At 33.3% G+C, this 23003-nt stretch overlaps 1 pseudogene across 1 annotated transcript; it reads left to right on the top strand.

Moving 5' to 3' along the window:
• Nucleotides 1–22420, top strand: LOC100366877 (uncharacterized; annotated as a pseudogene). Its single transcript, XR_014931253.1, has 6 exons — nt 1–159; nt 16827–16999; nt 18634–18905; nt 19300–19497; nt 20576–20748; nt 21716–22420. The product of XR_014931253.1 is annotated as an uncharacterized LOC100366877 (transcript).
• The last annotated feature ends 583 nt before the right edge of the window (nt 22421–23003 follow it).

The following is a 23003-nucleotide window of genomic DNA, read 5'->3' as shown; positions in this document are numbered from 1 at the left end:
ACGTGTATTAGGAGAGTTAACCGAAGCCGCACGCGAACAGCTGATCGTCGAAATGTACCATGCCTCGACGCTTGGTTTTCTGTTCTTTATCGCGCTTTTACCCAATTTTGCTCCTCATAATGGACACCAATGCGTGACTGTCTCGGCATTGGATGGCAGGTAGGTCTTATTTTATTCCTTGAATTACCGGCTTCGTGACACGGAATTTTCCATTGTTCGCGCGATGTTATATTTTAGTTTCTTGAGTAGCAGAACATTGACTGCCTTCAAATTTTCGTTCACTGTAACGAAGTATAATATTCAAAAATAAATGCATTTTTCTGTCACTTTTTGATTTGTATTTAATGAAAGTAATGCTGTCAAGCAAAACTGACCCTGCCGTGAAGATCGTCTTTCGATAGTCTAGGTTGGCGACCCAACCTGTTCAGTTGGATGACGTTGTCTGCTCAGTAGCCGATCAAACTGAAATCACAAGTGCTTCCGGGATATTAACCTTACGACGTGCATACGACCACGATCGTCGAATGCCTTTATTATATTGTAATAATAAATAAAACAATATACCTCCATAGCACGGAAATTATCATGCACCAGCCCTCAATGTAAAGTAGAGATCGATCGAGATAAATCGTAGAGGTCAGTGGATACGTCATCTTGGCTGTATACGAGCGTTGTCTCACCATCTACTATAACCCATTTTAAAAGACTCGCCATTGCCATTTAATTTGTAAAGAGTATCATCAATTTAATTAATGGCCAGTTATTAATTATAACTGCTCCTGTGACTTCGGTATTCGGACGACAATTAACTGCGTACACATCTCGTAAACCGGGCTAAAATTTATATAACTGCATCTTGTCGTGTCACCCCAAAAAACAAGTTCATGAAGCTAATGTGTTGTGTCAAAAATACTAGAATGTTCCGTGTCATCGGCGCTATTCTATACATTCCCACTGTACCGTTATTTGAAGTGTGTAGGCCAATCAGTGACACTGCTTTGAAAGAGACAGCTCACATTTTAACATGTAAACACATCGCCTATATTGGTATTCAATAATGTGTGTCCATTTTATTGTGAAACAGACAACAAACAAAATTAAGGTCATCAGACAAATATCTAGCCTGACAAAGTTCAAATAGGTGAATATTTTGTCCAGTGTTGAGAACTGTATGAAATCCAGGGGGTGCATTTTTTAAAGAGAAAACAGGGCAATGACAAATGTCCAGTACATCAAAAACTCTTGGATTCATAAGAGTAGCCATGTTTTACCTAACTTTGGTGTATTGGTTTTAAAATTAGGAAAACAACTAAGTGAAATAGAAAATTGTCTTTCAAATCAAAGTTCCCCACATATTTAAAAATATCAGTTCCCATGGTCTAATGGATCCAGATGTTTTACTGAGCAAGATAATACAAAATATTTTCAAATGCTGCTCCACAAATGAACAAAAATATTAGCAATGCCTGTCTATGCTTGCCAAACTGTTTTGTGGCTTAGTCCAAACAGTTGTCACTGTTAGATGTTTTTAAAATTAAAATCTGATCTAAGTACAACTAAATTACATATGATCAAATAATATTCAATTCAAATTCAGGTAGTTTTTTTTGATGGTATTTGTTAACCAGTTAATGCTTCTCATCTGCAATAATTTTTATTATATACTGTAGAATACTTTATTTTCGCTTGAAATATATTTTCGCTGAAGGGATGATTCCGCAAAAATAAAATCAGGCGAATATACATTTTTTCCTATATTTCACATTCAACTTATCAAAAATCAGTGAAAATAAATTCCATAAAGAAGGACCAAACAGCCTTTTCAGCAAAAATTAATTCCAGCGAAAATAAAGTATTCCACTGTATTTTTTGAAAGTCCTTGTGGGTACTGGGAACTGATATTAATGTCAGATAGTAACATCAGCAATTGATATGCTAATGATATATTCCACAATAAATATACATCATCGATAAAGCCAACATTATGTACTAAATTTCTAGCATTACAACAAGTTAAAACAAATTTGCACAATCAAGTTTTTTTCTTTCTGCCCTACTGATACATTTTGTTTAGGACTGGGTCAATCATAAGGCTGTTTTATTTATTATGATTGTTCACATGGTAACATAAGTAGATGGAGTGTACATTGACCCACAGGCATGATCTATGTTCATGTTACAAAATGTCACATGCCAAATATCTTCAATCTTTGATGTTTGTGAAGGGGTTACAGCAGTTGTGCTCATGTTAATGGAACCCACTTCGCGATCGACCCACTAAGGACTTACTGGGCTTTGTTGCACCCTAATTCGTCAACCTGTTGACCCAAAACACATGGCAAACAGTATGCATGTTCTGCACATGCTATTTGCTGTTATGGCATTTATTATGAATCATTGCACAATTAAATGACAAAAGAGAATTTAAATAACAGCTATTTTTTCATGTCAATGTAGCATTGCAAGAAGAAACCAATTGCAGCATAAATGTCCATTGCTGGCAAAATTGTTATACATTAATTTATTTTTTCATGGCAGGAGCTAGTGCTCAGGCCACAAAGGTGATTTGTATGGAGTGGAACCATACATGTACATGGATCACCTATTATACAATAAAGCTGTCATAGAATCAATATATTTATACCAGTACATGCTAAAATGGAAGTGTTTGGTTTTTGCTTGTGCTGAGTGTGATCATGACTTGTGCTGAGTTTGAACTTGGCTTGTGCTGAATTTCAACTTGGCTTGTGCTGAATTTCAACTTGGCTTGTGCTGAATTTCAACTTGGCTTGTGCTGAGTTTCAACTTGGCTTGTGCTGAGTTTGAACTTGGCTTGTGCTGAATTTCAACTTGGCTTGTGCTGAATTTCAACTTGGCTTGTGCTGAATTTCAACTTGGCTTGTGCTGAATTTCAACTTGGCTTGTGCTGAATTTCAACTTGGCTTGTGCTGAATTTCAACTTGGCTTGTGCTGAATTTCAACTTGGCTTGTGCTGAATTTCAACTTGGCTTGTGCTGAGTTTCAACTTGGCTTGTGCTGAGTTTGAACTTGGCTTGTGCTGAATTTCAACTTGGCTTGTGCTGAATTTCAACTTGGCTTGTGCTGAATTTCAACTTGGCTTGTGCTGAATTTCAACCCCAATTCTCTATTGGAACCAAAAACAAGTTTTTTACAACACATGCCAAATCAATCCTGTTCACACACACATTTCAGCTCATGTTAGCGGGTCCCATCGCTCAGCATGTGCGGAGATCTCTAACAAATCATCACTATGGTTATCAATGTAGTATTTACATTAACCTTGACTACATGGTTATCAATAGGTGACTATTAATAGTTTATCAATACAGTTTCTCACAATCTGAACCACCTTGAACTTGAGGTTATTTCAAATTGAATAAATGTCTTCTGTCTTGTGTATTGACTATGAATATAAGAGTGAAGGAACCTTTCTTTACTAATATCTATTTACCAGACAATATTTAATTTTCACCTTCCTGTCAACTTCAGAATAAGGAAGTCTCCCAATTCCTAAATTATCTTGTGGTATTAAATATTCCTCTTGAATTCACACAACATATGATGTACAGTTTGAAGATACAACTACAAGATTTGTGAATGAATTATTGTTATTTGCAACTACCAAAATTATTCATACTAATCTTCAGAAAATCTATCCTCATGTCACCAAATCATGTTTTCTCATTTTTAAATTGTCAATGTCAAAGATCCAACCACATGCAATGAGTAATTAAAGTAAAGATTGACATTTATTAAATGACTATTTTTTCTCTTATTTAAATTATTATTTATAATATGATAATTAGCAACAATACTTCGCTATTATTGGTAATGAGCGAAAGTTCAGTTTTGTGACTGCATTTGGTGAATAGTCCTGTTTAACACATTCCATCAAACTAAACAAACCTGAAATAAATTAACAAAAATATTGTATCTCCAATATAAACCAAAAATCCTATTTGTTGTATACTGAATCATTAACCTTTTTACCACCAATTCTCTCTTTTCATCACAAATTAACAAAATAGTCTGTTTATAGTCTGCACTTGCCTTCAATTGACAAAAATCAACAATTGAAAATTGACTTAAATGTTGTCTGTTAATTAAGGTTCATTTCCAGAAATATTGAAGACTATAAAAAAAAAAGTTGTGGAAAATTTGGTCTAAAAAGTCTGCTCGTGAAAAGCTTAATATATGCCTTATTTTGATTATAGAAACAACTTTTTAATTTATGTAAGCGCTACTAATAGAATAAATAAGGTAACTAAAAACTTGCAAGGAATTACTGAAAACATTTTATCAAACAGACATTTAGTACTCGTACTGATAACTTTTAGTTAACTTGTCATCACTAAATGTTTTTGTAGTTATTGTGATTCACAAGCTTTCCCAGATAAGCATTAATTGACAGCACTATAGACATCATTTCATAGTGGTCCCACATTGATACTATAATTTCGTCATCCAAAACCCTATTGAGGCAGTTCAAGCCAAATTCAAATTTTACACTACTAAGGATACGTACTGCACATCTATATAGCCTCCCTAATCCTGGGGAAAATGGCGAATTTCTGTTTCACTCTATAGGATGTGAGATTTGTTCACACTGGAACCTCAGTAATAAAAAACAATCTTAGTTGCTTTTGCAAAAGCTGGGAGTATGGAAACAGTTGACTGAAATTAGGATGGGAGGAATCCCTGTGGTATTACGATGGTTAGGCTGGGTTATCAGTCCTATCCCGGAAACAACATTTCAAAAATTGGTAGTATTTGGACGCAGTAAAGTGGCTGGCAGTCAGGCGACATAAGTGGCAGACAGTATAAGAGTTAAATTAATAATTAAAAAATTATAAATGTAGGTAGATATATTTAGCACATTGTATTGTGCAGCTTTTGATAATAGGCTCATGCATATTCATTTATATATAATTATTATTTTATAACCCAGTAAACATATAACACTTCAATCTGAAAAAAAAATCTTTCGTTGTAATTGGGAAAAAAAAATCTTTTGTTCAATTAGTGAAGTGAATATGAATAGGGCAGCAGCAGGACTATACCATCGACTCACGACTCAATAATCTTAACCTAATCTGTCATGTAATTTTTAATCTAAAACTATTGTAATTTTTGTGATAATTTTCTCAAATTTCACTGTTTGTGATAAATAAAATTTGTTACTAGTAAATTATTTCCTGGTTTGATGTCGATATCAAATATTACTGTAGTTTAATGTTCAATATGTCATGTTGGTGGATATTTGAAAAACAAATAAATATGCATATATGTTCAAAATTAATTTCATGGAAAATGATTATTTAATTTTACCTGGTAGTAGAATTTAACTATATACGTGTATGTAACACTTAAAAAAACAAAACACAGATGCAGCATTTTGTCAATATAATAATATGAATTTAAGCATAATTCAATCATAACCAGATGTTGTCCAGTATGGTTCAGTGGATACACCTACTTTCATTTATGATCTAGTGGAATTTCATAAATAATTTATCACAGAGTTATGATAAGGATATAGCAAAGTATACACAAAGGTAGTTCATCAGGAATATCATGAATATATACCAATATTTTGAAGTGTCCTCATATTATTTGAAATTAGTTTCCCAACAAGGTTAGCAACTGCATCCCATATGTGACATTACAAAATGGCATCACACTGTGATGATGCAGTTACAGATGTGTTGTACGAGGTGATTACAAGAACACCATATAGTATCCATGACAACAGTACAGTGAGAATATTGATGGTCAATGTAATCATTCACTTGAGTGGCTATTTTGTGATATCTTCATAATAACTTATTATTATACATCTTCCAAACCTATTAACTGCTTGGTATGTGAAGCTGAGAACAAAGCAAGGCAGTGAAATTTGATTATACTTTCTTGTTATACATGTACGGTATATAGACTTTGTTTACAAACATGTCCGCCATATTGGAAATATTGAGTAATTATTGAATCTACACTTTCTAATATAAAACTTACAAGATATGATATGCAAATATTGTCATTCTGTAGTGGATATGTCATTCTCACTTTTGTACAAGTTTGTACAGAAGTGTAGTTTAATTAACAAAAACCTTCTATTCTAGTTAATTATTTTTCAAATTCAAACATTCAAATCTAGCGAAACGCAAATTCAGTAAAAATTTCTGCCTTGATAACACATGGCAACTCAACTTCTCAGTTACTGTAAAATATTTTTTGAAGTTATTTTCGCTGCAAGAATAATTCATCAAAAATAAAATCCAGCGAATATATTTCAATTTATATTTTACATTTATTTTATCAAAAATCAGTGACCTCCATACAAAACACCCAATAATTCATTTCAGCGAAAATTAATTCCGGCTATAATGAAGTATTTTACAGTAGTGTTAAAATCATGATCTGTGCATGTATATACAGTAGGACATTTATTTTACATAATGACTTACATGTACATATCCATGACATTCGTATCTTCATTTCAACCATTTGTAACATGCTTATATCATCACAATCAAATCATGAATCACTGAATGGAATATGTGACTTACATCGTGTTCGATTCTCAACATTGATAAGTGCGGTAAACAATAATTGTATCTTTAACAGATTAAATTACATCCTGGACAAAAATCAAATGCGTTTTTTTCATCACATTTTTGGAACTATGTTTAATACCTAATGTAACATCATGTGATATCTGCGAAAATATTCGCAACAGTACTTTGTAACATGATGTAAATATAGCAAAGATGTAATTTATTACTTATAAAAAATGAGATTCTAAAAATAGCAACTGTTATTGCCGATACTGTCTGTGCAGACATGCATGCATAATTATGAAATTTGCTGTTCATTTCCGAACTCGTTAATTAACAGGACATTCATTTCTAACTTAAAAATGGCTATAATATTTATATTATAATTATTGTGCACTGCCTGTTATTAGTTCCCATTCAAACACAGTCCAAAACAGCGACTTATGTTTTAATCTTAATTCGTGCATATGTATCCATCTGTATCTCAGACACACCTGGTCAGATCACATTCAAACGTTACAAATATATCACACATCTTAAGCGTGCATGACCATTTGTTTTATGATCTGAATCAAAATGGCCAAATAGCAGCCATTTTTGTGATGAAATTTCATTAAAATCAAGTATTTCTGCCTTTCATGAAGCAGATCTCAGTCATGTATAGACTGATTTTGTTCAAACTTGTACATACTTTACTTTTTTTTAGTGAATGCAGTTTTAAAGTCATACATATCTCAGACATTCTGAGTTAATTTCAAACAAGGTTTTCAAATCATTTGACACGTTGCATTGTTTCTGAACTCAATTTGAACTGTGACCTCTTGTTACCCTTTGGATATATATACATCTACTATGTGCCATATTTGCCACATTAATGATTCAGATTCTCACCTGTCATCAGGAATTTGCTGATATTTTTCAAAATGTCCTTATTTTGTTCACAATTTCAGAGCAAAGCACTTATAACAAGTGTTTCTGTTAGATTCACTGTTTTATCCAAACAATAATTATAATTTTATCCCTGAAGCTACTGGTAGTTGCTATTTTGGACAAAATGTTCTAAATAATTTTGAGACAGAACTCGTGTTACATCTCCAAGTGCATGTAAACCAAAAATTGAAAGATTAAAATATTACTTATTTTACCTTAAATTTGTAATTTACAGATTTACATGTAATGTTAACACATATGTGTTATTTATTTAAAGAGGATAAAAACATGTTAAGCTATAGGCTTATCCCACACATGGTCCTCAAAAATTAATACTATATACAAAAATTAGTAATACATTTTTAAATAAAGAAGTACAGATTTAAAATAGGTACGTTTATAAGCTCCAATTAAGTCACTATCCTGAATTGGTAGAGGTATCTTATTCCAAAATTCAGCAGCTGGGAATTGGAAGCTATCTGAATATACTTTAAGAATTTTAACAAGTGTAACTTGGAACTGGTAGTCCTAGTGCTGACTTCTCTGACCAATTTAAACACTTGTCTCATATAAGTTGGAGCAAGATTATTTAATTAATGGTTTATAGATCATAACAGAGTGCGGTAATCAACCTTATCTATCACAGTCATCCATCTCAATTTTTGAAATATCGTAGAGGTTTAGTGACAGTTCGCGAATGAAAGATCAAAAATAATCCTAGATGCTCTTTTCTGTATTAATAGAACAAATATGACAGTTTAACCTTGATCTTGTCTAGTCAATGTCAAAAGTACATGTACATTGGGCTGTAAGGATATGCTGCACATCAAGCATTATAAAATTCAAAAAATGGGATGGTGGACGTTTTTGGTGCTAAAACGTTTGACAGCCCAAACATTTTGCAGGTTTGATCATTTTTTTGTCAACAGAGGGCAATGGGCAGTGGTGAAATTAGCCTGACAAGTTGGCATAGGTGGCGCCCTGGACTGCTGAGATCCCCACCAGGGAGCAGTCCAGGGCAGCAGTCCAGGGCAGCAGTCCAGGGAGCAGTCCAGGACAGCAGTCCAGGGCAGCAGTCCAGGGAGCAGTCCAGGACAGCAGTCCAGGGAGCAGTCCAGGGCGCCACCTACGCCAACTTGTCAGGCTAAGGTGAAATAAGTGGGGGGAAAAAAGATGGCCCACATTTTTTTGGACAAAGAACATTTTTAGTTCTTCAGCAACTCAAGTACAACAAGGAAAATGTCTGTGACAACTGCAATAAGAATGTCAGTTTTGTTTATTGAATCAATTTTTGTTATGTCGAAATATAACTGTAACACCAAGAAAACGATTTGTGGCATTAACAAACATACACCCAGAATTGATTTGAATATTCTGGATCTATGGGCAGATTGCTGAAGTCATCGTGTTGTTGTTACAAATTACCTCGATTCGAAACAAACAAATTCAGTTAAATTTTTTGTTCATCACAAAGAAGGAAGTTAGCAATCTAATTTGCAATAAATTCAGGGTATATTTTGATAATGCGGTATTACCAGTAATGCTTGGAATATGAGTTTCAATCAATACTAGCTATAATGCTGGTGAATAACAATTCATTGAATGACAGTACAAATACTGTGATGCTGTAGACTAAAAATAGTCATGAACTTAAAAATTCTAAATGTTTTATTCATTTAAAAATTAAAATTTTCACTGCAATGGCATCATCCCTCTCATGAAATGTTTTCTCTAAACAGTGCATGCAGGCAGCTTGATTAAGTCTTCTATTCATGTCCTAAATGTCATGCTTTTCAATACCTGCATGGAATGCATACCATAAATTTGATTGCCTAATTGTTTTCAGTTAAATTTGGGGAAAACCCTACCCGTGTGATATACCCACTCTGTATACTACAAGTCACTTCCAATTTGGTGTTCAATCTTGTGTGGGAAACTCAAGACCCACCTTTCAAGGGACCAGAATTTATTGCTGTTTGCCATTATGGAAGTGAAGACTCCATAGGTTTCCAGTTTTAAAAAGATTCTATTGAAAAATTATTTACTACAATATTTGTTCTATTACGATAGAAGCACATTACATGAACTAAAACTAACATTTGTAGTATACTGAATCATCAAAATATTCTCTATTTTAACCACAAATGCCTGTGTGATTTGCTTATGAGCACACACTCTACTCAATCTAGACATGAATATGATTAGGAAACCAATTGATTGCCCCCATTGCTGTGATATAATACCCTTATTCAGATTGTGGGAAATTTGGGAACATTTCTAGTGATGAAAATAAATTTAAAAAGATATGAATATAAATATTGTCATGTAATGAATTGCTGGTATGTAATTATGAGGTGAATCTAACAATAGCAGTTGTTGATGATTCTTAGTCTCATCACGCTGTAATCTCTCGATGGACTGCAATCAAAGAACCGATTGTGGTATCAGCCAACCAACAAGGTATTGTTTTGTTATTACTTTAAGGCTAAGCAATACAGTTTCACAAATGTGGATGAGTTTGAAATGAACATGCACATGTTTCATGTGAGAAGACATTATATCAATAATGTACTACCGGTATATTAGTGTAATAATAAATAGTTGCATACCATCTTTTTGTTTTTATAGCCAAGCAGGACCCTATGTAAACAACATTTGTATGAAAACATTTTATATATATAATACAGGACTACAATTTATTGAATAGACACAAGCTGTTTTATTATGCATCTATCACTGTGATGCCATAAATCACAGTGTACCGCAATTTTGCGGTATCGCACTGGGTATTTACATCCAACCATATTAGGAAATGTGAATTCCAAATATGGAGTGATTACGCACGTGAGCTCATGCTCAGACAGGACGCTGTAGCATCAACCTTCACTGCACGCCGTTCGATACTCCCGCTGTACTGTCTTTGTGCATATTTTTCGGTATCCTCTTAATAACCTCTTATTATATCTACGAAAGTTTATAAAAATCATAAATTAAAATGAGAGATTACATTTTCTCAGACAAGGACATTCCTGTAACATCTCAGTTTGTACTTGTTGATCTGCACGGCAATCAAACTCACCATCTTAAGTTTATACGAGACCCATATATCTCGCGCATGTGTGGCGCGACGACTACCGCCCTTTAAATAATTTGTTTTGACTGCTGGACTGATTGTGGATTTTCGGTGATTTAAATTTTTGTCTATCTGAATCAAACAAACATGGGTAATCAATTACTAATTAGTGGTGTCATTCAATGCTATGCAGGCGTTATGCAATGAAATGCTGGTATACCTTGATATAGCAATTCTAACAATAGCATTTGCTGGTGTTCAAGAGTATATCTATCGCATTTATCACAGTACGCTGTAGTCTTCAAATGGACCACAATCAAGGAAACAGTTGTGGTATTGGCCAAACAACATCAAGGTACTTTTTTTTTCATTACTTAAATTAGTCAAAATGGGTGGGCTCAAAATGGGTGTGCATGGGTTTTCCAGTGGAACACATTTTAATGGCCATATATACTGAAACTGTAAACTTTTATAAATAAGTCCTTACCCTCCTTTTTTAGCTCCGCTGTCGACTTTGTCGAGCGGAGCTCATCATATTAGTGATTGTCCGTCGTCCGTGTCAATGTTTTACATTTTCGACTTCTTCTTGAAACTACAAGCCTGAATGCTTTGATACTTAGTGTATATGTACCTTGGGTAGACCTCTCTCAGATTTGTTCATTTCATGATGATATCTTCAATTCTCTAATTTTGGTGAATATTTTTGTCATTTTTGGTAAAAAGTGATATTTTCGACTTCTTGTTAAAAACCGCAAGTCCAATTGCTTTGATATAACATATATAGGTACTACATGTGAACCACTCTCAAATTTGTTCATTTTGTAATGATATCGTCAATTCTCCAATTTTGGTGAATATTTTTGTTATTTTTGGTAAAAAGTGATATTTTCGACTTCTTGTTAAAAACCGCAAGTCCAATTGCTTTGATATTACATATATAGGTACTACATGTGGACCACTCTCAAATTTGTTCATTTTGTAATGATATCGTCAATTCTCCAATTTTGGTGAATATTTTTGTTATTTTTGGTAAAAAGTGATATTTTCTTCTTGTTAAAAACCACAATCATTTATGGTGAAAAATTATATTTTTGAATTTTTGTTGAAAACAGCAAGTCCCATTGCATTGATACTATGCATATTGTTCATTTTCTAATGATATCTTCTGTTCTATAATTGAAATGTGCATTGCAAACAGCGGAGCTATCTCAGCCGAGAGGCTGCTTGTTTATTTTTATATAGATGTAATAACAATATTAAATCAGTCTTGTTATGCATTTTACAAATTGAGAATATTTTTTTTTTATAAATCAATCATGTTTGAAATCTTCTGAGTAAATACCCACATATTTGGCTAGTCTGAAAAAATACATCTGTAGCGACCTAAACTCTGACTTTTGTTTTTTCATTATTGGCGCTGCAAATAATGCCCATGTTCATACACGTCATTACTAAATAATTGCAATCCATTGAACACTGTGGATGGACTAGATGCCTTCTGTGCCTTACCTACTTATATGTACTAGAAGGTGTTCCCAATACAATTCAATTAATGATGACACAGAATTCTGGACTAATACATTCATATGTCTTCCTTATTTGGAAACCTTGCGTGATATTTGCATATTTTCTTTTGATTACATGTGACACAACAAAAATGTATCTCATGTCACTGATCATGCACGGAAGAATTAATTTTGCTGGCATTTTTAGTTGTATCTCTCTAAATTAGGAGTACAAACAGAAAAAGATGTTAAATAATTGGTTTATCTCATAAATACATATACATATGGTCACCATACTTTATGATATTCTCGTAATAACCTCAGTGTACATGTATGTACCTTTAAGGAGTCAATGACTGTGATTTTAAACATTTTCTGTATAAATATATCCACATAAAGATGACCAAATCTTACCAAAATATTGTTTTAGACACAAGTGACCATGCACAAGCCTAATATCACATAAGATGTGGTTAAGTAATCACCAGTAAGACGTCGTCAGAGAGTGGCTTTATACTGTCCACATTTTGGCAATGGTCATTACAAATTGACACTGATGATGCAGGAAATGTTTTATTAAAATAGGAAATTGGAGAAAAATTATTGATATCCCCGGTAGTTCCAGCTATTGTTACTTTAAAGCTTAGTAATAAAGTACGAACTCAGCAATATCGGTAAACGGTTTCATCTTTATTAGAATCCCGTTCACAGAAATACAGACTGCACAGCTCCTGAAAACACACGGAGCATGTGACTCCAAGTACTGCACATGCGCAGTTCACTACATGAAAGGTCAACCGGATGTTTACCCCAATGCATGCTGGGAGTTTATCGTACATCAAGTTAACCCTTAGTTTAACCTTTTTAGCACCTAGGTCAACTTATATTGCTATTTATGGAATGAAAATGTATTTCACAATTTTCCCAAATTCTGATCAAAACGTGAAACCATTGGGAAATTACGTCCATCTGGGGTGGGGATTGGTACAAGAGGGCGACAGGCGATCTGGATGGAACGTTTCGAAGTTAATAGGGCAGGGCCATCGTCGAAGCAACAACATCTCTTTTACGAATAGATAAAATAATTGTAGCTCCTAGTGATAGAATTGACATGTTGGCTACAAGAATGTTTTTTGGCACAATTGTACTGGAAAGACTAGTTCTTCAATGCTCATGAATGTTAATTTATGCAAATGAGACAATTATTTCATATCTCTAACCTGCCTTGACCAATCATGTTCAAACTTGTTAGATACATCATACATCATGTCGCACATATGCACATATACCGGTATTTGTTGATGATTATGGTAGATTGAAGATGGCTGAATGGCGACCATTTTAATGTTAAAATTAATCAAATCAACCCTGATCCTGGTTATACATGTATATGGGGACAACTACAATGTATTGTCCATCTTGGTACAACAATGGGAACATCTTTTCTTTTAATTAGATTCAAAATAGTTGAATACAAATGCTGTTTTAGAGCTAAATCATACATTGACTGTATGTCGTGAAAAGAAATGAAAACAGGTCTGGAATAGACATTCTTACTTTCTCACTCTCATGTAATTTATTGCATGTTCTGATTCAAAATGGCTGACTCATTTCAGTTCTGGTTACTATTTAAACTAACAGGGACTCTGTTATGTCCCGACTTGTTTGTCAACCCTCACACTGTATCAAAAAAACTTTGAGAACATTACAAAAAACTACAAATTATCCATAAGTCATTTTCTAGTCATTTTATTAATAATAATTTGACCAATCAAAGTGAATGTGCATTTTACACCTGTATTAGTTCCCATTGTTTTATTTATTTTTGAATGAACTGGTCTGCAAATTAAAGGGCATATCCAGTAGTAATTCACAGCCCCATGTTAATGTGTATGCCTCTAAGCTAATATATACATACATTTTTCATGACATAACATCTTGTGCTCACTCCCTGGTATGTCATTGACTCAATAGGAAAATTCCTTTGAAAAATATATTATTATTATATTGTTGAGGAATTTTAATTTATTAAAAAATTTTGTTTGCTCCTTCAGAAGTCTCCATCTACAATATAATTTTATTTACTTGTCGAATACTTCCCAGTAGTCAACAAGCTGACCCAGTTTTGGAAATTCTGTTTTGACTTGTAATTAGTCTTATTATTAAACTGATATTTGTTTTCAATGAAAATCATTAATAAATAAAAATTTACCTCTGTAAAAAGCAATAATTGTTAAGTTCACCTACTCAACAAACAAAAATATAACTTTACTGTAAAATCTGTATTAGAAGCTGCGACTTCTATTAAAATGGTACAATGCAACAGAGGGGATGCGATTTTTATTATGGCATCTACACATACGAGGAATGATAAATTTTTGGTTCTCAATTGTTCAAAAAGAATGGGTGTGACTTGTATTAGAGATGCGGCTTCTGATACAGATTTTACGGTAATAATGACCTTTTACATGTATGCACTTTTAAAGCATAGGCTTAGAGCAAATATTATACATCGTATTTCCCATCACATTTTAAAACTAGAGGTCAAAGCAAATGCTTTTGTAAAATATAATTCAATTTTGAAAAAAATGTTTAGTGTATTATTTATTGGCACTTTCCTTTGTAGACTAAACTGTGGTGAACTATTCATAGCCTATCTATGATATTACCGGTATGACAGTCTCTATGCAGTGTTAGCGCTGCATGTATTGACAACAGTGACACATACACACTGATATGTCATGGTAATTTATATGCAAATTATACCCACAGTCCCTCTATAGAGGGACTGTGTTATACCATTGTAAATTGCGCAGTTTATCTGAAAACGGGAAATTGCTGATTTTTTTAATGATACCTTCACAGCTGCTTGTTTCCATTGTTTGGAGCAATTGCTATACATGTTTTACATAAATTTCAAATATATTACTCTCTGTTCAGTGCGTGTTTTTGTTATCATCATGCTGTTTTTTTTCGTACGGAAAATTTGAGAAACATTATCTGATTGATAGAATTTAATTTGTTCATGCACTATCTTTTGAAATATTTTTTAGCAAATTAGCATCTCATTATTTTGGTCGGATGAGGTGATTGTTGTGAGGTAATTATGTACAGATGACCTGCAATTAAATGTTTAAACCCTCAGTTATTTGTGAATTCAAAGCAAAAAAGGAAAAAAAACCTAATAGACTGAAGGAGCCTTATTACAGGAAACGTATACATGTAGAAGACAGTAATATTTTCTTTTTAAAATGAGATGGTTAAAATGTGATTACAAAGATGAAAGGTATCGGTATTAAATGCGCTAACCACATGTGCATAACGAGTTACACAAAATCAATAAAAGGGTGACGTGAATGCTAAAATAATGACAAATTGAACTGCATATTGTATATGTGGCCCGTATATGTTCGAATAAAAATAGAAATTTGAATTCTGATGTGTTTCCAATATTGATTGAATTTTCTCAAGTATTGCTCCAGTGCTTCAGTTGTAAAACCATTTATTTTCACTAACAATTTAATTTGGGTGTTTTGAACATATTCACTGTTTTAATTTCATGATTTTGTCATGAAAACAATAAGTTTTATTCTTATTTTGTTATGTTCACGTCGATTTAATTTAGTGGATTTTACTTATCAGCGAAAATAAAACCCAGTGAATAATTAATGCATTTACAGTATGTGAAGCACTATGAACAGCGCCCTCTGTAGCTGTAAAATGATTTCTGTACCAAACAAGAGCTACAAAGTTTGGTTCTGAAATTAATTTAACCATACTCAGTCTGAGCTAACTAGTGATAATGTGTTTTTTTTAATCTTATAGATTAGATTATTCATACATGTGCTGGATTACAAAATCTAGGTTAAAAACTATCAAAAAGATTTTGAATTTATCATCTAAGGTTGTTTTTTTAATGCCATCAACACATTAGAAAAAAACATGTGGAAACACTGAGAAAATACTATTTTGTCTCCATCAGTACATGTCATTATGCTATCATAAAATAGTGAAATTAAAAAAAAATATAATTATTATTATATGTTGTATGCAGAAATATATTAAATGTTACTGTCATTTTCCCCCCAACAGCCGTCAAGTCGTCAAGCCCCTATGTTTTTGGGGGGCTTTTCATGCCATTTTTGTATATTGTATCTCGGTCCCCTTAACTAAGAAAACTGAATAACTTCAAAATACTATCAAATACTTTATTTTAGCTGGAATTAATTTTCGCTGAAAAGACTTTTTGGGTGTTTTGTATGGAATTTATTTTCACTGATTTTTGACGAGTTGAACGTAAAATATAGGAAAAAAGGTATTTTCGCTGGATTTTATTTTCACCGAACCATTCCTTCAGCGAAAATAGCGAAAATTAATTCCAAGCGAAAATAAGTATACTACAGTAGACATTAAAAAGTAAAAACAAATTTTTAAAATATTATAGCCTATACCTACATCAGATTTTATTCAGGTTGGAACTGACTGATAAGGAACTCTGAAACTTGTCGGCGCTACTGTAAAGTTCTATACACAAGGGCCTAAGAGTTTAGACGAGGCAGCGATTGACAAATTATTGTTTGGTAATGTAATGTAAATATTGGTACAGGTAAATGTACCGTAACTGTACAAGTAGGGACGACATCTACACTGTATAATGCAATCACATTCAAGTACAAGATATACATGATCAAATTAAAAAAAAAAACACTGATTGTTTCTTTCTGTGTTCGTTACCTTTTCTAGTTGTCCACTTACAAACAATGATAGAAGTGGTTGCCAAGGCGATAAGGTGTCAGTAGAGAAAATTCTTCGGGTCACACCAGCTACCCAGACACCAGCCACACATGTAACCGAAGACATCGATGGCAATGATGATGAATCAGACTGCGATAAGGACATGCTGCCAAAGTTCAAGGGTGAGTGTACACCTCCCATAGAAGTACATGAAAATTGCAAGAAATAAATGCCAAAAATGAGACATACCAAATTTCTGATGATTATTGGTATCCTAATGACCCACTAGACTGGTTGTCAGAGATGTCAATTTCACCATCTGATCAGGTGTTTTCATGCAATATAATAGCCAGTTATGAACACATTAAAAATGAGGGCGCACTTCATTAACCTGAACACACAAGGGAATCCAAAAACACTGGGCCAAAAAAACTATCATTCTCATTCCTTCAAAAATTTCAGTTTTATTTATTCCAGTATCTGTTTTTGATTTCAGTTTAAGCCATGTAGGTACAAATAGGTAGCCGGTACCTTGGGTGGTCATCTTTCAGATTTGTTATTAATATGATAACATTAATTATTTACATTAGCGAACATTTTTGTTATTTTTGGTAAGAATTTACATCGCCTACTTCTCAAAAACTACCAGCCCCATAGACAATTAGCCGTTTTCAAATGCTCATGTCACCGGTCACTGGTAGCATAGTGGTTGTCGCATCAGACTCAAGTTCAAATCCTACCTTAGGCTGAACATCAAAGGGTCGACCCCCACCTTGGGTGAGTGTGCCACAGACTCAATGGGAAGGCAAATTCCACAGGCCGAGATTCATTCACTAACGAATGCGACTTTGGGGGAACCTTGGTTAAGGTCCGCAGGTGCTTGTGTTCGACCGGGTCTGGTTGACGTCAGGATAGCGCATTACAATTTTCCATTTGACAGAGAGATGGCCGCACAGCCCTGTCATGTAGTCCCAAACATGAATATGACTTCTGTGGCAACATGCACTATGTGTCATCACTAGCACTTGCAATTTGCACATACAGAAAGAAAATAAAAAAGTCAGGAGAGACAACAGTGACACTCAATGTCCAGAACTGTCGCCTGGCACAAAAAAAATATTTAAAAAAAAAAAAAAAAAAATGCTCATGTTGGTATGTTATTTGATTATGTCAGTAGATCTTTGCAGGCTTGTGCAGTGACTGCACATTTGCAGTATATCATATTTACATGCAAATATACCTGTGTTGTATCATCTGAATATTTTTACTACAAACAAGGTTGACAAAATGGTGGATAATTATTACGTAATCAATCAAAAATACTCAAAAACCTACAAATAGTCAATTGCTTTGATACTTGATATGTAACTTGGGTGGACCTTTGTCAGCTTTGTCCATAGCATGAATATATTAATAACTTTCCTTTTTTAGCAAATAAGTTTTTGTTTTTTTGTACAAAATGATATATTTGAATTATTAAACTACTAGCCTTCTATCTTTGATATTTGAGATGTACATAACTTACTTTTTTTGAAGGAGGTTTGTGATCTTGAAGAATATTTCATCTTGTGAATGTTTAATCAATTGGATGTAAACAATTTGTTTGATGAAGTTACTTACGCATGTTCCTAACAGGCAGAGCCAAACTATTGTCTTGTAGATAACCATGGTTTTGTTTTATTGGTGTGTACTTGATTTGCATATCACAATGCTCGTAAAGAGCAGCAGAGCTTTTTTGACTGTCAGGAAACTTGTTTGTTTTTTTCATACTAAACAAAGCATGGTTTTACCATTTCAAATTTTTCTTTTGATGTAGCTATGTCATCTGGTGACTTCCTCAAAAACCGCTCCATGGTCCTGGAAGTTTCTAAAAAGATGCGAGAGGTAATGCTGTCCGAATCGTTGTTCAAATCCTTGGATGACACGATAGACCGGGTCAATAAAAGTCAGTTCCATGTGGATATATATGATGTGTGCCGGGATGCTGAGAGGGAAGTGTTACAACAATATGGAGTGGATCCGGATATCATGCCTGGAAGACTTCCATTTTTTGCCTTCATTGTGCCAATTTATAAAATGGATATGGAGGTGAGTTCTTCTAGTATGAAGGAACAAATTTCTATATTTGCTTGGGCTATATATTGTTATCACGTGTCTTTTAGATGATCTTTTGTGGGCAGAATCCTAAACATGCATTCTGTGTAGCAATGCACAAATAAATATTCCTGTTGTAAACCATATAACGCATTTATGTTAAAGTGAAGGCATGAAATAAAACAGTAAATTATTGTCATTTATAAGGCCTTCATGGATTAATACAGTTAATATTTTTTTGGCTATTTTATGTTTGGTTATTTGAATACTAATGCTTGTACTGTGCAATTTTATAACATCAGGTCTAATAATTGATGATACTAGTAAATCATAATCCTCAGTAACATACCCGGTAAGTAATGTCAATAATATTGGTTGTATTTTTCAGATTATGCAGTGTTTTGATTTTGTTGGCAAAGGCGTTAGTGATCTGCTTCAGGCCGAAATCTCAGTTGGTGATAGAAGACCTGAAGTTGATGTTATATCTATAGAAACAAGAAACAGGGTCAAGCTATCGAAACTGAGAACAAAATCCAACCGCGTAATGGTTTTGATTGCATCATCACAAAGCTGACCTATCATGAGGGTAGGTAATTGGCCTTTGACCCCTTGCTGACACTGGTTCAGCATTTATACATGCATGTATATATGTATGCGATATTTTTAGATGGAGTAGTCAGCTAGTAAATTTTTCAATATATTGCTAAAAGCTGTTTGAATGAATCATCTTCATTGTTGAGACTTTCTACTCCTAGATTGATACGACTTTGTCGAGCAGAGCTAATCATATGAGTGATTGTCCGTCGTCGTCCGTGTCAATGTTTTACCTTTTGGACTTCTTCTTGAAAACAACAAACCTGAATGCTTTGATACTTGGTGTGTATACGTACTTGTGGTAGACCTCTCTGAGATTTGTTCATTTGATGATGATAATCTTCAATTCTCTAATTTTGGTGAATATTTTTGTAATTTTTGGTAAAAAGTGATATTTTTGACTTCTTATTAAAAACCGCAAGTCCAATTGCTTTGATATTGCATATATAGATGCTACATGTGGACCTTTCTCAGATTTGTTCATTTCGTGATGATATCTTCAATTCTCTAATTTTGGTGAATATTTTTGTAATTTTAGTAAAAAGTTATATTTTCGACTTTTTGTTAAAAACCGCAAGTCCAACTGCTTTGATATTACATATATAGGTACTACATGTGGACCTCTCTCAGATTTGTTCATTTCGTGATGATATCTTCAATTATCTAATTTTGATGAATATTTATGTCCTGTTTGGTAAAAAGTGATATTTTTGAATTCTTGTTGAAAACAGCAAGTCCGATTGCTATACATACTTTACATATTGTTCATTTTCTAATGATATCTTCTCTTCTTTAATTGAACTATGCATTGCTAACAGCGGAGCTATCTCAGCCGACTGGCTGCTTGTATTGAAAACTGAACCAAATTTAACTCTTTTGAATTTTTTTTGGTAAACTGAATACTAGTATGTGACTTATTGCCTTTAGAACATGTCAATATTCCTGCCTTTTTAGTTAACTAATAATTACCATATTTCTTCACTTTAACCATCCATACTATAATTCAAAAATCATCAATAAAGTTATTTTAGATGTATTATTTGAAGTTTTTTTTTTCCTCTTCATTTCAGACCATCATTGAAGGTGGTCCTCTTTTAAAAATGTTTAAGCGCTACCACGATAGGGTGGACTTTGTGTTCATCTATCTGCTGGAGGCGCATCCTAAAGATGGCTGGAGCTTTGGTGACAAATTCTCTGCCGTCAAACAACATCAGACGTTAGAAGATAGGATAGAGGCAGCAAGGTGAGTTGCACTATTTGACGTTTTCTCAGCTGTTGTTAAATATTAGTATGGTTCCGTGGCAAAATGTACTATATGTCAGCAGTTGCAAATGCACATAAAAAATAAGTCATGAGACACATGTAACTGTGCCTGCCATAAATATAGTTGAAAAAATAATATGCAATTACTTCTTCTCTGAAAGTATAGATACTAAATAAAGTAGATGAAAAGTTTTGACCTACATCACATGACAGTTTGAATGATATAATTGCACAGTGTCTGGTGGAATATGTGAAGAATAATTAGACTTAAAAACGCTGAACTTCAAATGCATACAAATGGGAAAAATGATATTAGTAAATGTCCGCCTTCAATTCCTTGTCACCACTTAACTAACAAAGAGACTATCCAAAGAAGCTCATTTTTATTACAGCTGCAGTAAATTCAATTGTCATAATTCAGACACAGTTAACACATTTTCGGCTCAACAATTTCCTGAAATTTTGCAAAATCCGATTAAAATCTAGCAGCCTTTGATTGCTTTTAGTCAACAATCACTGGTTTTTAACTGCTGTGCACATGTTTGATCTCATCTGAATGCAAATTGAGTTTTGCCACTCTTGATGGATTTATTAACTTCTTAGCATGCACCTTAATAAACAGGCCATGCTCTTCTAGAAAGTAGCCAGTACCGGTAACACGAGAACTGAATGGAGTCTGAGAGACTTGAACATGATTTGTGTACTGTAAAATACTTTATTTCCGCTTGAATGGATGATTCAGAGATAAAATCCAGCAAATATACCTTTTTTCCTATAATTTACATTAGAAATTTATTTGATTATTTTTATGAATTAAGAATTTTGACCAATTTGACCAATAGAGAGCATTTAAATATCAACACATCCTCCCTAGATTTTAAAATGTTCATTTCTTTGTATCAGCCTCCTTACACACAATTTAATAACTTGTCTTTGTTATTTTGTAGAATGTTGGTTGATTTAAATACAGAACTCTTATCAACCGATCACAAAGCCAAGAACAAAGTCCGTGTACTTGTTGACAACATGGAAAATAGTTTTGCGATGAGTTACGCCGCCTGGCCTGATAGAATAATCATCGCTGAAGGCGAAACCGTGTCCTTTGTCAGTGATCACGTGACCCAAGTGATGCAAAATCCACAGAATATTATGACAATAGCAGCTAATGCATGGTTGGAGCAGTATTTCAGTAAAAACGAGTTGTAAAATGTCTAAGCAGAAATGTTATAATTTATAAATAATTCTTGGATGTATGTGTTTCTTGTTTTGAATATCTCAAAAAAAAAATATTAATTGCTGAAAAAGTCTTGAAATAGAAGTTTGACTGTATTAGTGTAAATTCTGTCTAAGGTAAAACTTTTAATGAGTACCTTCTTCAAATGTAGTTGTTTTATTTGCTTTAATTTCGCCAACAAAATTTGTTCTTGATTGTCTCCATGTCTTGTATACCGGTATATCAAATATTTATAAAAGTATTTGTAATACTCTATCATTTGATTGGCTGTCACAAACCATGTCTTTGGCCAATCAGAACAAAGAAAATGTTTGTCAGAATATGGTTTAATCCACTCGCAACATCAAAATACATTCAGAACTTTTTTTTTATTTTTTAATAATTCTTTTTTTTAGAAAAATTAACCAATCTTTAACAATGTTCTTTATTTCTAAAAAAAATTTCTGTCGAAGTATGTGTTCTATAAGGGCCAGTCTTGATAAGTCTAATCTTATAGCTAACTCGCAGATTAAAAATCAACAGAGATTAAAAAGCAGATTAAGATAGAAGCCTATTGGTCGATATTTGATATGGGTCCCATACTATGGGTCAAATGCATTGTTTATTTACACAAGATAAAATGAAATGCATTCATTCATGATTTCCTTTAAAATTTCTACAAAAGAACAAGTGTTGGCTGTTATGTTCATTTGTAGAAATTTCCTTCTGAACAGAAAGTACTGTTTGAAAATTGAAAACTGAACTGAAATTTGGAAATGTGTGAAATTTATTGTTATCATTCAAACCCATACTGAGCAATGAGGCATTATATTATGCAAGGAAAATTCTCTTGAAAATAAATACATCTCATTGGAAACTTGCTTGTCGTCAGCGGTTTCAAATTTTACATGTTTTGTATGTCACTATGAGACCAATATCGAAGAAGACTTTTAAAAGACAGTTTGCTGAAAAATGTATAATAATATAAGAATTGATATCAATGAGAATATATGAAGTTATTA

This window comes from Saccoglossus kowalevskii, chromosome 12 (assembly GCF_978046115.1).
Source record: "Saccoglossus kowalevskii chromosome 12, keSacKowa6.1, whole genome shotgun sequence".
Lineage (NCBI taxonomy): Eukaryota > Metazoa > Hemichordata > Enteropneusta > Harrimaniidae > Saccoglossus > Saccoglossus kowalevskii.
The sequence above is the reverse complement of the archived record's forward strand: the minus strand, read 5'-3'. Positions and strand labels throughout refer to the sequence as shown.